Consider the following 12,972-nt stretch of genomic DNA (forward strand, 5'->3'; position numbering starts at 1 on the left):
GGGGCCTTTTCAGGACTGAATTCCTGAAAGTCTCCACATTTATCGACTTATAATTGAATGAATAAAATGTAAATTCTTTTTTTTTAATAAGAAACTTTTGTTTTAACTTGCAGAAGTTCAAATTTCCAGAATGTATTTATGCTTTTTTATGCATGAGAGAGGGTTAGAGTTCTTGTGACTTAAATAATTGCTGCGTGCAAAGCTGCAGAAATGTTTGCAGGATCTTCAGGCCTGTCTTATGCACATGATCTTGTTTTTCTACTTATGTTGTTCACTCTGCTGTAATCCTTCAAATATCACCACTGTGGGACTAATAAAGGATTATCTAATCTTATTAATGTGCACTGTCCCACTAAATAAACCAATTCAATAAATAAACTTTCATTGACTTTAAAGTCCTGTGTTTTTTGGACCCGTCCATTTTTGGAAAGTTCTCTTTCTCCATATTTTAAATTGGCATTATTTACATTCTCAAAATTGACAATTCATGCACATGCTCATGCACATTCTACTTTTACAAACTACCATGAGACTTGGCTGCAGGATATAACTCCTGTCCTTATATTCTTCTCTTGCTTTTCACTCTGCAGCTCCTTAAAGAACCTTTTCTTGTCTCTGTAATGAAGCTTTCTCACATCATCCAGTAAAAACAGCCTCTAACTCGTCGATATTCATAAAAACCTCAGAGATAATCTTTTCCACGGAGGCCGGTCAGATGTGACGGGACCTCCGCAGTAGAGAGGGGGGGGGTCACACTCGAGTGATCTGAGAGGAGACGAGTGTCCCCCCCCCTCGGCCTCGCCCAGCGTGGAGCCTCGGCGACGGCGTTGACGTGCATTGTTGGCGTGTCACTGGTTTTTGGAGAGGCCCACGTGCGTCCAGTCGTCTGAGACAAAGTGCTTCCATACATGAGGACGGACGAGAGGACGGAAGAGAGGACGGACGGGAGGACGGACGGTCTGCGGAGCGGGAAGACCCGAGTCCGGAGCGCCACAAAGAGACTTATCAGCTCAGACGTCTTGGCCCTCTGACGCTCTCTGACTCAGAACAGTCGGTGCAGGTTGAGTGCTCGAGAGCCCTTGAGCAAGAGAAAAGTACTCAATGGCCCCTTTGAGTTTTGGGGGTAATCTGTGGAACCAGAAGGGCCACGCTGCCAGGAAGATTAAGAGGACAATCAATTAAGAAGATGGAGTTTTTACACACTGTGGTTCTCATGTTTCTGCTGCAAAGCCAAGAGAACTCAACGAAGACTACGTTTACATGAAGATAACACTCCTAATATTATGTTTATATGAACTAAATACTCCTAATATTATGTTTATATGAACTAAATACTCCTAATATTATGTTTATATGAACTAAATACTCCTAATATTATGTTTATATGAACTAAATACTCCTAATATTATGTTTATATGAACTAAATACTCCTAATATTATGTTTATATGAACAAAATACTCCTAATATTATGTTTATATGGCTCACGTCGTATTCTATAGGTGTAAAAAACACTAATACCACACTGTAAAAACACTAGTTTACAATAAAAGTACTAATACCACAGTGTTCGATAACTGAGACAACTTCTGATAAAGAAGACGGCTGAAAGCTCCAGAAGAAGAAAAGTAAGTGGACTTTGAGTGGAGGTCGTTGTTGAAGTCAAGAATGGAGTTACAAGTTCTCAGAAAGTTAAAAGCTTGATCATCTGCAGTTTTAAGACAGTTTAAGATTATCTGCAGCTGATGAAGACCATGTGATCCAGCTGAAAGCTCCAGAAAAGGCCAGTAAGTGGACTTTTAGTGGACTTTGTTTTGTTAAAGTCAAGAATGGAGTTAGAAGTTCTCAGAAAAAATGGAAAAGGTGTAGTTCAACAAAACTCGGTGCCGTCCATTTCCATGGAAAAGGTGTAGATCCAGACAACTAGGAAAAGAACATCTGCAGCAGATGAAGACCATGAGAAACAGCTGAAAGCTCTTAAAAACCCAGTAAGTGGTCCATTGAGTGCTGAACCTCCTCGCCGCCGTTATCGGAGGAACCCGGTGTCACCGCCGTCCCAGACGAAGGAGACGAGTGATGAGCGTCCTCCGACCTGCTGGGCGTGAATGATTCGGTGTCATCGGTTAGCGAGGCGGGCGGAGACGGGCGGGGGGGTTCTCATTGTCCTCTGGGGACGAACGCTGACGGGTCTGCAAAGGACTGACGGATTCGTGTTGGAACGCGGCCAGCAGACAAACACACATTTACATAGAGCGGGCTCAGCATGGGAACCTCTGGGGCGGCTGGTCCGATGAAAGGAGGACGGAGGACGAGGACGGATCGACCAACTATTAGTGTCAAACACGCAACTAATGGAGAAGGAAACACGGCAATCCTTTATTCTAAGTGGTCAAGAGTGAAGTGTCCTCCTCGTTTCCTTGACTCATGAAAAACGAGGTTGTAACAAAACAAAGAATATAATCTAGAAATAATGAGGTTTTAAAAAGTTATGTGAAGAAAAAACTGACATTTAACAAGAAAGAAGCTGAGTTATCTCCTTTGTGAGCAGAGACTAACGGTGCGTTCAGGGGCTCCTCGTAAACTTGAGAACAGAAAACGTCCTCGTCTGGGACTTTATGGATCAAACGATTGAGATGTTTTACACATGAAAGACAAACACCAAACATCATGTGATTAACAAAACACGTCCTTAGTTTGAGGCAACAAAACTACGACATTAGTTTAAGGCAACAAAACTACAACATTAGTTTAAGGCAACAAAACTACGACATTAGTTTAAGGCAACAAAACTACGACTTTAGTTTGAGGCAACAAAACTACGTCATTAGTTTAAGGCAACAAAAATACGACCTTAGTTTAAGGCAACAACACTATTTAGTTAGTTTTATGCAACAGATCTTGGTCACTTGTTGTGGGAGACCTCCTGGTCTTCTTCAGAGTCCTCGGACACTGAAGGATTCTCCGGCTCTGATTCAGGGTTCATGAGGACCGACCGGTGGTCTCAGTCCCTCTGAACCAGAGAACCTCTTCCTGTTTCCTTTGACGTCCGTGACGTCAGCGTCTCCGCGTGGAACAACACAGAGACGGGCCGCGTACCAATCCGCTCATATTAAGGTCAACAGAGCCGGTCAGTCACAGCAAACACAGAGACTCCAACTGAATCCAGTTATGAGGGAAACCTGAGGTCACAGGGTTAAGTAGGAGACGTTCAGCATATCTGATTTAATACGGAGCGGGGGAGGAGGGGGCGTCCCAAATAAAGTCAGCGGATATTAAAGGTCAAAGGTCGTCCAGCATGTGTTTGTTCTGAGAGTGAAGCAGACGAGTCAGAGTCTCGGCCTCTACAGATGTTTACCTTTTTAACCGATAGCAGCTTCTTAATGAAGTCACTGTTTATTCACTACATTTAATATGTTTTGTTTTTACTTTAACAACTTCTTTAAATGTGTCGCCCTCATTGTTATATTTATTTATTAATAAACCCTAAATTAAACATGAAGCTCTATGTCTGATCATTAACTTTTACATTTAAGGTGCTAATTTAGTTCGAAGACGCATCAAAACATGTTAACTTTTACAAAAATAATCTACTTAAAGCCAATACTTATGAAATATTTTGAATTTCTGTGAGTATTTTTGTGTTAAGTTTAAGTTTTGTTTAATGATGCAATTGTGTTCCAGGTGGAAAAAAACATTTAAACTTTTATTTTATTTTATTTTACTTAATTTCATATTATTTTATGATCTTTTTATTCTATTTATTTGTATTATTTTATTTTTATTATATTTTATTTTTCAATTTATTTTCTTCTATTACAGGTCATTTAGTTTATTTTATTTTATTCTTTTTTATTTTACTTAATTTCATTTTTATTGGATTTTATTTTTGTATTTCTTTTTTCATATTATTTTATGATCTTTTTATTTTATTAATTTGTGTTATTTTTATTATATTTTATTTTCACATTTATTTTCTTCTATTACAGGTCATTTATTTATTCTATTTTATTTTATTTTATTCTTTTTGATTTTACATCTGCAACCTCCTTGGCTGTAAAGATTTTAAGGAAGCCATGAAGTGAGAAACAAAAGATCTCCATTTTTCTGAGTCTGATCTCGACTGTATTCTCTCCTGTGTTTATGAGAATAGAACATGATGATCTTTACAAGTTTCTTTTTTTTGCTTTGAAAACAGGTAAATAAAATAAGTTTTTGCAGGTGTATTTTTACTGTTGTAATACTCGATTTGGCCGTTCTAAATAAGACTAACAGGATTCAGGTTTTCTTCCAGGTGAGTTTTAATTTACACAACTTGCTAAACACAATATTAAATGCACCTCGTGTTTAAACTCACCTGGAAGAAAACATGAAGCACTTCAGCCTCTTGTGGCTGAAATGAGTACTACAACAACAAATGAACAACAATTATCCTGTCAAATATATATTTTAATCACCTTTTTTTCACAGATGATAAGAAAAGTCACTTTTTTTCACCTGTTTCTCATGTTGAATTATAAATTTAAATGTTATTTTTCAACTAAAGTTCTATTTAAACATTTAATTTTGTCATCAGTCTACTTTAAAGTCTAAATTTCATCAGAGATCATTTCACCTTCAACAGCTGGCATTCTGGGAAACGTAGTAAACACAGATTGAAGCTACGTGATAGTGACATTTATACTATAATCCCGTCGGTGCCTTGCTCAGGGGCACAGCTGCAGCTCTGACGTACTTTGGTGCCGGACAGGAAGCCGCTCTGTGGAAGTCATCAGGATCAGATGACCCTTTAAAGATATTCTTATTGTTTCTGCTCAGACGTTAAATAGTTTCCACATGGCAGCGTTATGAGCTGATAGCATCGTTCTTTAACAGTTATGATAGAATCTGTGTCTCATTTTCATTTCACTCAGTTTATCGTCTCATCGGAGTTTAAAGGTATTTTATTGTTTCACTGAAGGTTCAAAGGTCAAAACTTCTGCATGAAGACAGAACTTTATTTTATTTGTTTATTTATGAGGGACAAACCAAAAACAGGAGGATGTTGATTTATTCCCCATATTTTTAAATATACTTTTTAATATTTTCAAATGAAAGAACTTTCTATATTTCAATCTAAATTTCGTAGAGACTATTTATTTATTTAAATAACTGGAGAAATGTGTAATTTGACAAAATAAAAGTTTTATTGTGAAAACTGAAGAGTTGTAAGAACTCACTGAACACCAGCAGGTGGCGCTAACATTCATTTACCTGCTTCCAGACTGCAACACATAGTGTTTGTATATATATATATTTATTAAATATTCAATATGTTCTTGATAAAACTATTGATGTCAATCAAACTGTATGAGAGTCACGATTATTTTAGTTTTGAAAAATTCAACTTTTTTTTTAAGCTCATACTTTATTTTGAAAGCAGTATTTTTTATTGTACTTCTGCTTTTTACTTATAAGGATCTTATAACACTTTAATACTCCTCATTCACTGTTTAAAATCTTGCAAAAACATTTAGATCCAAAAGAATAAAACGTTTAGAATCTCCATGTTGTAAACAGTGTTGTGCAGTTTGTCCACAGGGGGGAGCTGTTCTCTCTTTTTAAATATGAAGCTAAATCCTAAATTAATGAATAAATGACTTTCAATAACTTCACTTCAGCTTCTGATCTCATATCAATATATTTATGAAGTTCATAATAATTAAAAATCTTGACTCAGAAAACTTTAAAATAAGAAAAGATTCACGAAATATTTCATAGAAATAAAACTAATATATATATATATGAAGGACTTCTCTGATTCCTGTTTGAATGCATGATTTATTTTATTTATATTCGTATTAAATTATTATTATAATCACTATTTACAGTTAACACGTCTTTCATCTCAGTTCATCCTTCAATCTGACTTTAAGCATTTTATGCAATAAATATCTGGATGAACTTTAGATATAAATGTCTGTTATTAATCTTTTTATCTTGTGTATTAAGGTTTGATCCAGATGTTTTTATATTATTTACAATTAAAGAAGTAAAACTGATCAATAACTGAGTTATGATTTGTCTCTTTCTGCTCCGTTGACTCATAAAGATTGTGATGTTTATTTATACCACAACACTAAGGTGTCTATAAATAATGTTGCTTTTTAAAATATATTTACATATATTCACATTCTAACCAACATATGAAGTCATAAATGTACTTCCTAATGTGTTAAATATGATTCTTATTGATCTGATTAGTGCAGCTCTTGGACTGATATACATGCAGTTCCCTCAGATGACCAGAAGGTGTCGCTGTTTCATCTGAAATAAACAGAACATCCCATCATACACACTGAGGAATAAACTGTGTATTGATCCTGGAATCAATATAAACATGATCTGTTTAGAACAGCACAGAGTTCTTTATGATATTTAATCTACATTAAATGCACTTTATTTTCCTTTAAATATTAATAATAAAATCAGCTAATCATTTTAAATATATGTGATATATGTACATCGTTTTTGCACCTTATTGTGTGGTTTTTTTGTGCATAATATTCTAAATATTACTAATAATATTGTTCAGTTTTGTTGCATTACTTCCCTCAAAACATTTTAATTTAAAGTTGATAATAAGAATAAATATTAAATATGATTCAATTGATAAAAAATAATAAATTAAGTGCAGGAGAAATAAAATAATATTTGTACATTTTAGAAAAAGGGGAAATTACACATCAAACTCTGTTCCTAAATATTAAACAATATGTTTGATTCCTTCAACCTTTATTTAAACAAAACAGTGCAAACAATCCTGAACAATAAAAGAAGTGAATAAAAGTGTGAATTATAAAAAACAAATAAAGATAAATATGTTTAATAATTATAATAATTCTTATTAATATAAATTATTATATCTAATCAGTTTAAGATAAATGAATTATTATTATGAGTCTGGGGATATTTAAATGATTAATAATCTGTATTGGTTTATTGATTATATATTGGTTATGATGAGGGGAGGAGGAGGAGAGGAGGAGGAGGAGGAGGAGGAGGAGGAGGAGGAGGAGGAGGAGGAGGAGGAGGAGGAGGAGAGGAGGAGGAGGAGGAGGAAGAAGCCCCGCAGCCTCCCTCTGAAGTCCGGTCTCCTCTCTGTTAAAGTCTCCTCTGTGTTAGTTTGAGCTCCGGAGGATCCGGATCAAGACCCGGAGCCCGGTGCCCGCTCCTCTGATCCGGACTAACTCCTCCCAGAACCTCCTGCTGATGGATTCCTGGTGCTTTTATATTTTTATTAAAGTTTCACTTTAGAGGAGAAGTTTGAAGGAGGTCGAGAGGAGCGCAGCCGGCCGAGAGGAGCTCAGGACCGGACACTTTGGGGTGAGTTGGTCGGCCATGTGCTCCATGAGTGTCTCCATCACTCAACCAGTTCATACTGGGAGCTGAACTGGTGCTCATATTCATGGCTGTTATTTATTTGTATTATTTTAAAATGCTTTAAAGTGAATGTAGAAGTTTGCACTGACATTTCTAGTAAATCCTCCTGCAGAAAAAAACTCATTTTCCCTCCTTAGTTATCAGTTTTTTATTCATTTAATCATTTCAATAACTAAAAGTCATTTATTGCAGCTTTCCCCTTAAATACAAGTGGTTTCCTGGAGGTGTAAAAAGGCCTCACACGTGTCCTGTTGCAGCTCATTAATTTTAAATAATTAAAAAGACAAATGTCACAAAGTAAAAGCTTTTTAAAAACCTCCTCTCAGAGTGGATTCTTATTTGTATTTTATTCTGAAAGGCCGGTTGCATCATTTGCATCAGAACAAAGTTTTGCTTTTGTGCAGAATGAAGAGTTCCAACAGTCAGGGAGCAGGGGGGGGGTAATGGGGCCCTTCACATTATTCAGGATGACATGGAGGAGGAGGAGGAGGGAATCAAACCTGTGACAGCAATGTCACACCTCCACCCTTCACCGCCCAAAGTCTGAGGAAAGTTTAAAGACTGCAGGACGAACGAGTGACGATTAAAACAAAAAATAATGAAGAAATAACAAAAGTAAAGTGATGTTTGTGGAGAAAAAGAAGCTCCGGAGGTTTTAGACGAGTAGAGAATAAATCCAGAGAAAAGAAACATTTAAAACCTGCTGGAGAACATTTACATTTATAGAAAAACTTTCATTATTAGTGATCTATCTGCATGATCACACACTCAGATATCTGAAGTATGAAGTACGAGAAGGGATTCTTTTTGTTTCCCTAAAAACTCCTTTTCATTTCCGTAACAATTAATCCATTTATCTGCTATAATTGTTTTATTTATTTCTGCAGATGTTTTAAAGCACAATGTGAGAATTAAAGCAAAATTATGCAGAAGAATAAATGTTTAAGATAATTTAAAGTTGGTCATTTTGAAATCAATATGAATTTGTTGCTCGAAAAAACTGCAAAACCATAAATAAATCAGGAATAAATACCAATAATTCTCTGATAAAGTGTCAGAAACGTGCTGCTGTTCTCTGATGTCATACATGTTTCAGCTGTTTGGTTCAGAGCCGGAGTGGGTTCACGTTTCAGAGGGTTCTCTGTTCTAACGCTGATAGAACATTAAAGAGGAACACGTCAAACAGTGGAACACGTCCTCTGGAAGTCGGGTCTCTAACTTGCAGCAGCAGAGATCACACATGATGAGAGCAGAGCATCACTCTGGAGATAATCAAAGGTCGGGGGGGGTTGTAGCTCCGCCCCTTTTCTGTGGGACCCGTCTTTGATGCGTCCGTTAATAAACTCCTGAAGGAACCATCATCGGCTCTGACAGACGCAGAGTCACCGAGCGGTTTTGTTTTCCACCACAGAAGAAGAAGAGCTGCAGAAAGCACGGCGGCGTTCAGAAACATGTGGGACTCCTCAGGAATCAAACCACCGAGGCTTTTTTAACGTGAGCTCAACCGGACAGACATGGAGGACGCCTCCTTCTGTCCTCTACCCAGAAAAGGGAGGCCTAACTCGGGCACAGACCTGGAGGCCCCTGGAGGCCCCTGGAGGCCTCAGCAGGTTCCCACCGTGTCACTCAGGTTTAAACACTTTTATTCTAAATTATAATAAACGTAGTGGAATAAAGCAGCTGCAGATAAAGTTCAAATACCTCTAATTTCACTCTGTAATTTAAAATAAATATGACTTTTGCATAATTTCTCATCTTCTATTAACACACAGATCAGACGTTTATTTCTTCATCTGCACACCAACATGCAGCACGAAGAATACAACGTCTGAGACATCCTGACTATGTTTCTGACGTAACGTACAGAATCAACGCTTTTGAACACACACACACACACACACACACACACACACACACACACACACACACACACACACACACACACACACACACACACACACACACACACACACACACACACACACACACACACACACACACACACACACACACACGTTTCCCTGGATGCATTTCATCTAAACACACACTTTCTCTTTCAGAGGTTTAACCAAAATCAAAAAACAGAAAAAAAGCTTCTTTAAATTCATCTCGAGTCTCTGCAGAACGTCACAGTCCAGACGGTAGTTTGTGTTTTTAACCTCTAAACTCTAAACTCAGTCCTTAGAACATGAGTCTCCTGACGTCGTCTCAGGTGTGACAGTGAGGAGTAAAGGGAAAGGCAGACTCACTGTAGGTGCTGCTGGACAGGAAGTCAGAGGTCCAAACGGTGACCATTTGGTCCAGAAGGGGGTCAGGGATCAGAGCAGCTGGTCCACCTCGGAGGACTTCACGCCGCCGGCGGTGTCGGGCGTGTGGGCGGAGCTGCAGAAGCACAGATGGCAGGAAACACCTTAGAAACGGGACTCTCATTTCACTTTAACTGGTTCTGACAGAGAATCAAACCTGTGACACGCTTCGAGCCTCATACCTGAAGACAATCTGAGTGTTCTATGCATCTTAACCTCGACCTCTAAACCTCGACCTCTAAACTCCTCCTGAACCCTCAGAAGTTTGTTCATTCATGTGGAGATGAAGAGGAATCCTCTGTGAGGCTGTATGAGTGGAACTATGAGAGATTAACCAGAGCAGAGGGGATGTTTTCTGTTTTCTGCAGGCGTGAAACCAAACACGCTCTCCAACAGATGCATGAAACGATGCGTTCACTGACTCCTCACAGGAGGCCTCCTCTCTGCTGCAGGAGGTCAGGTGGGAGTCGAGGGTTTCTCCTCTGAACTCCACATCTGTTGTGTGTTGGCGAGCGGCGGGAGGAGATCAGACACAGGATATTATCCCCTTCAGTCCGTCTGTCCTCGGTGTCTCCATCCAACGAAGGACAAACAGGAGATAAAAGACCAACCCTCCTCCTCCTCCTCCTCCTCCTCTCTGCTCCACATTTTGGGTCTCTGCTCCTCTTGAAGTTAAGAGTCTGAAGTGGGTATAAATTCAAATGTCACCGCTCGCCTCTATTTGTTCACCCGCCGCTCGCACAATAAACAACCCCCCACCCCCCCTCGCTTTCTATTTAAGACTCTCCGCCGACCTGGGCTCCTTTTACGGGACGCCTATTATTCAGAGGAGAATAGGTGCAGGGCCCCGCCATAAATTCCAGCAAGTGGCCCTCAGAAAAAGGAGGAATTGACTGCATGCTCCGTGGTTTCACTCCGCTCCGCCGTGACCTTTGCGGCGCAGACAGACTCATTTGTTTGGTTGACGAGAGCGGCTCTAATAACTCAGGAGGCCGCCGGCTGCAGCTGATACCCGGTGATGAGCCCAACTGTAGCTCCACGAGGAGACATTTGTTCTCCCGACGCGAGGAAAGCCCCTCTGACTGCACGCCGCCAGGACGCCGTTAGTTAATTTACCCGAGTCAGAGGTGGATTCTGGGAGGATTCATGATGCATCAACAGACTCCTGCAGCTCCTGCAAGAGGAGAACAAATGTTAGCATTCATGGAAGATTTATAAAACTACAAAGGACATGCATCTGTGACATCTGTGGAGAAATGTTTCACTGATAATGTTCATGTAAAAGCACATGAAGGTGAAAACTCATAAGTTAGAGCAAGTAAAATTTAAAAAAAACACAAGTTTGCAGACAAGATACTGTATAAATGTTCACATGAATGTAAAGAACGTCAAACGTAAAAGTGGAAATCATTTTCTTATTAAGGTAATTCAAGTAAAAACATAAATGTTTGATAATCGTGCAGAAACTATGTGGTTTAAATGTTCAAATTCATGTAAAAGAATATAGAATAAAGTCAAAATTCATAGAAGGCATCATATAATCATCAAGAAAACTAATAAATTGGTGGTTATTGTGCAGAATGAATATGCTATGAATGTTCAAATTCATGTACATGCACATAGAAGAAAGTAAAGTTTAATAGTAGACCTAATTTAATCATGAAGTTAGTGCAAATAAATCTGAAGAAACCATCATTTTGTTATAATCTTGCAGAAAAGCTGTGGTATAAATGTCGAAATTCATAATTTACATCGTTAAGTTAGTGCAAGTTAAACTGCAAAAAGCACAAATTTGTGATAATCTTGTGATGGTAAACTGCAAAAAACATAATTTTGCATTAATTGTGCAGAAAAGATGTGGTATAAATGTACAAATTCAAAATGGAGATAAGGTATTAATTAAATTAGTGAAAGTAAAACTGCAAATTGTGTGCTAATTGTGCAGAAACCATGTGGAATAAATGTTTATCCACGTGAAAGCAAATAAGAGAAGCTGCAATATCAAATCAGACACAATTTAATCATTAAGTAAATCAAAGCAAAATAGCAACAACCATCATTTTGTGATAATCCTGCAGAATCAAGGTGCTCTAAATGTTTCTTAATTGAGTTGAGTGAAAGTTAAACAGCAGAATGTCTTTAAATATTCATGCATTGTCTCTCTACAAACAGCTGAGAGTCCATGTTCCTCTCAGAAGTGTTGACTCAAGACAAGAGACGGAATGAAGTGATGGAACAATTCATTTTAACACAAAGGGAGAAAAGGGGGGAGGAGGAGGGGGAGGTGTTGTTCCCTTAAATAACTTTATTGTAAGCATCTCTTTGTTGGCTATTATACTCAAATGAATCACTGTGTGGCCTCTGAGGGGTCAAAGGTCGGAGGGGACGCTTAATTACAGCTCTGAGCTGTTGACTGCCAACGGAACAGTTCATTCATGTTTACTCTATTACTTCTGTCTTACATTATATCATTATTATGTTTTTATATTAATGCAGAAAACACAACTTAATCACATTATTTATTATTCTGGTTTATGCTACTTTACCTCTTTAATTTATATCTCTACTTCTGTTATTATTCTAGTTTTATTGTTATTTATACATCCAAGTGTTTCTGTCTTTGTGCTGCTGCAACACCTGATATTATCTTAAATATAGACTTTAAAGTACCAAACACAAGGGAATATAATACAGCATATTAAAAAGGTTAAATTACCGTTTAATGCTCTTAAAAAACTACAATGCTAACTTCCTCTCAGTATTTACGCTATTAAAAAGGTAGATTAAGCGCTAACATTTTAATGAATATATCATGAAGCCATAGTTTAAAATATATATATATATATATATATATATAGATATACTATAAAGTTGACAGTTTCTTAAACCGCGGTTGAAAGTTATTTAAAGGCCGCAATGCTAACAGCGCTAATTTGTGTTTGCTATTGAAGCTAAATGTAGAGTTTGTGCTATTAAATTAAACAATAGCAAACTAGCTTTCAAAGAACAAAATACTGACCAATTATACTAATTAATACTACTAATTATAACTTATGTTAAAAGCCTTTCTTAGGCTTCAAAGCTAACATCAATCGTCAAGTAACTAGATGCTAACAGCCAACAAACTCCCTGTTAGCTAGTTGTGCTAAGCTAGCTGTATTTACTATTTAAAGAAGTATTACTCTTGCTTAATAAAAGAAGACAATCACCAACTAACATATTCAGGAATATATATATTTTTAAGAACAT

The sequence above is a fragment of the Anoplopoma fimbria genome, chromosome 22 (genome assembly GCF_027596085.1).
Source record: "Anoplopoma fimbria isolate UVic2021 breed Golden Eagle Sablefish chromosome 22, Afim_UVic_2022, whole genome shotgun sequence".
Taxonomy (NCBI): Eukaryota; Metazoa; Chordata; class Actinopteri; order Perciformes; family Anoplopomatidae; genus Anoplopoma; species Anoplopoma fimbria.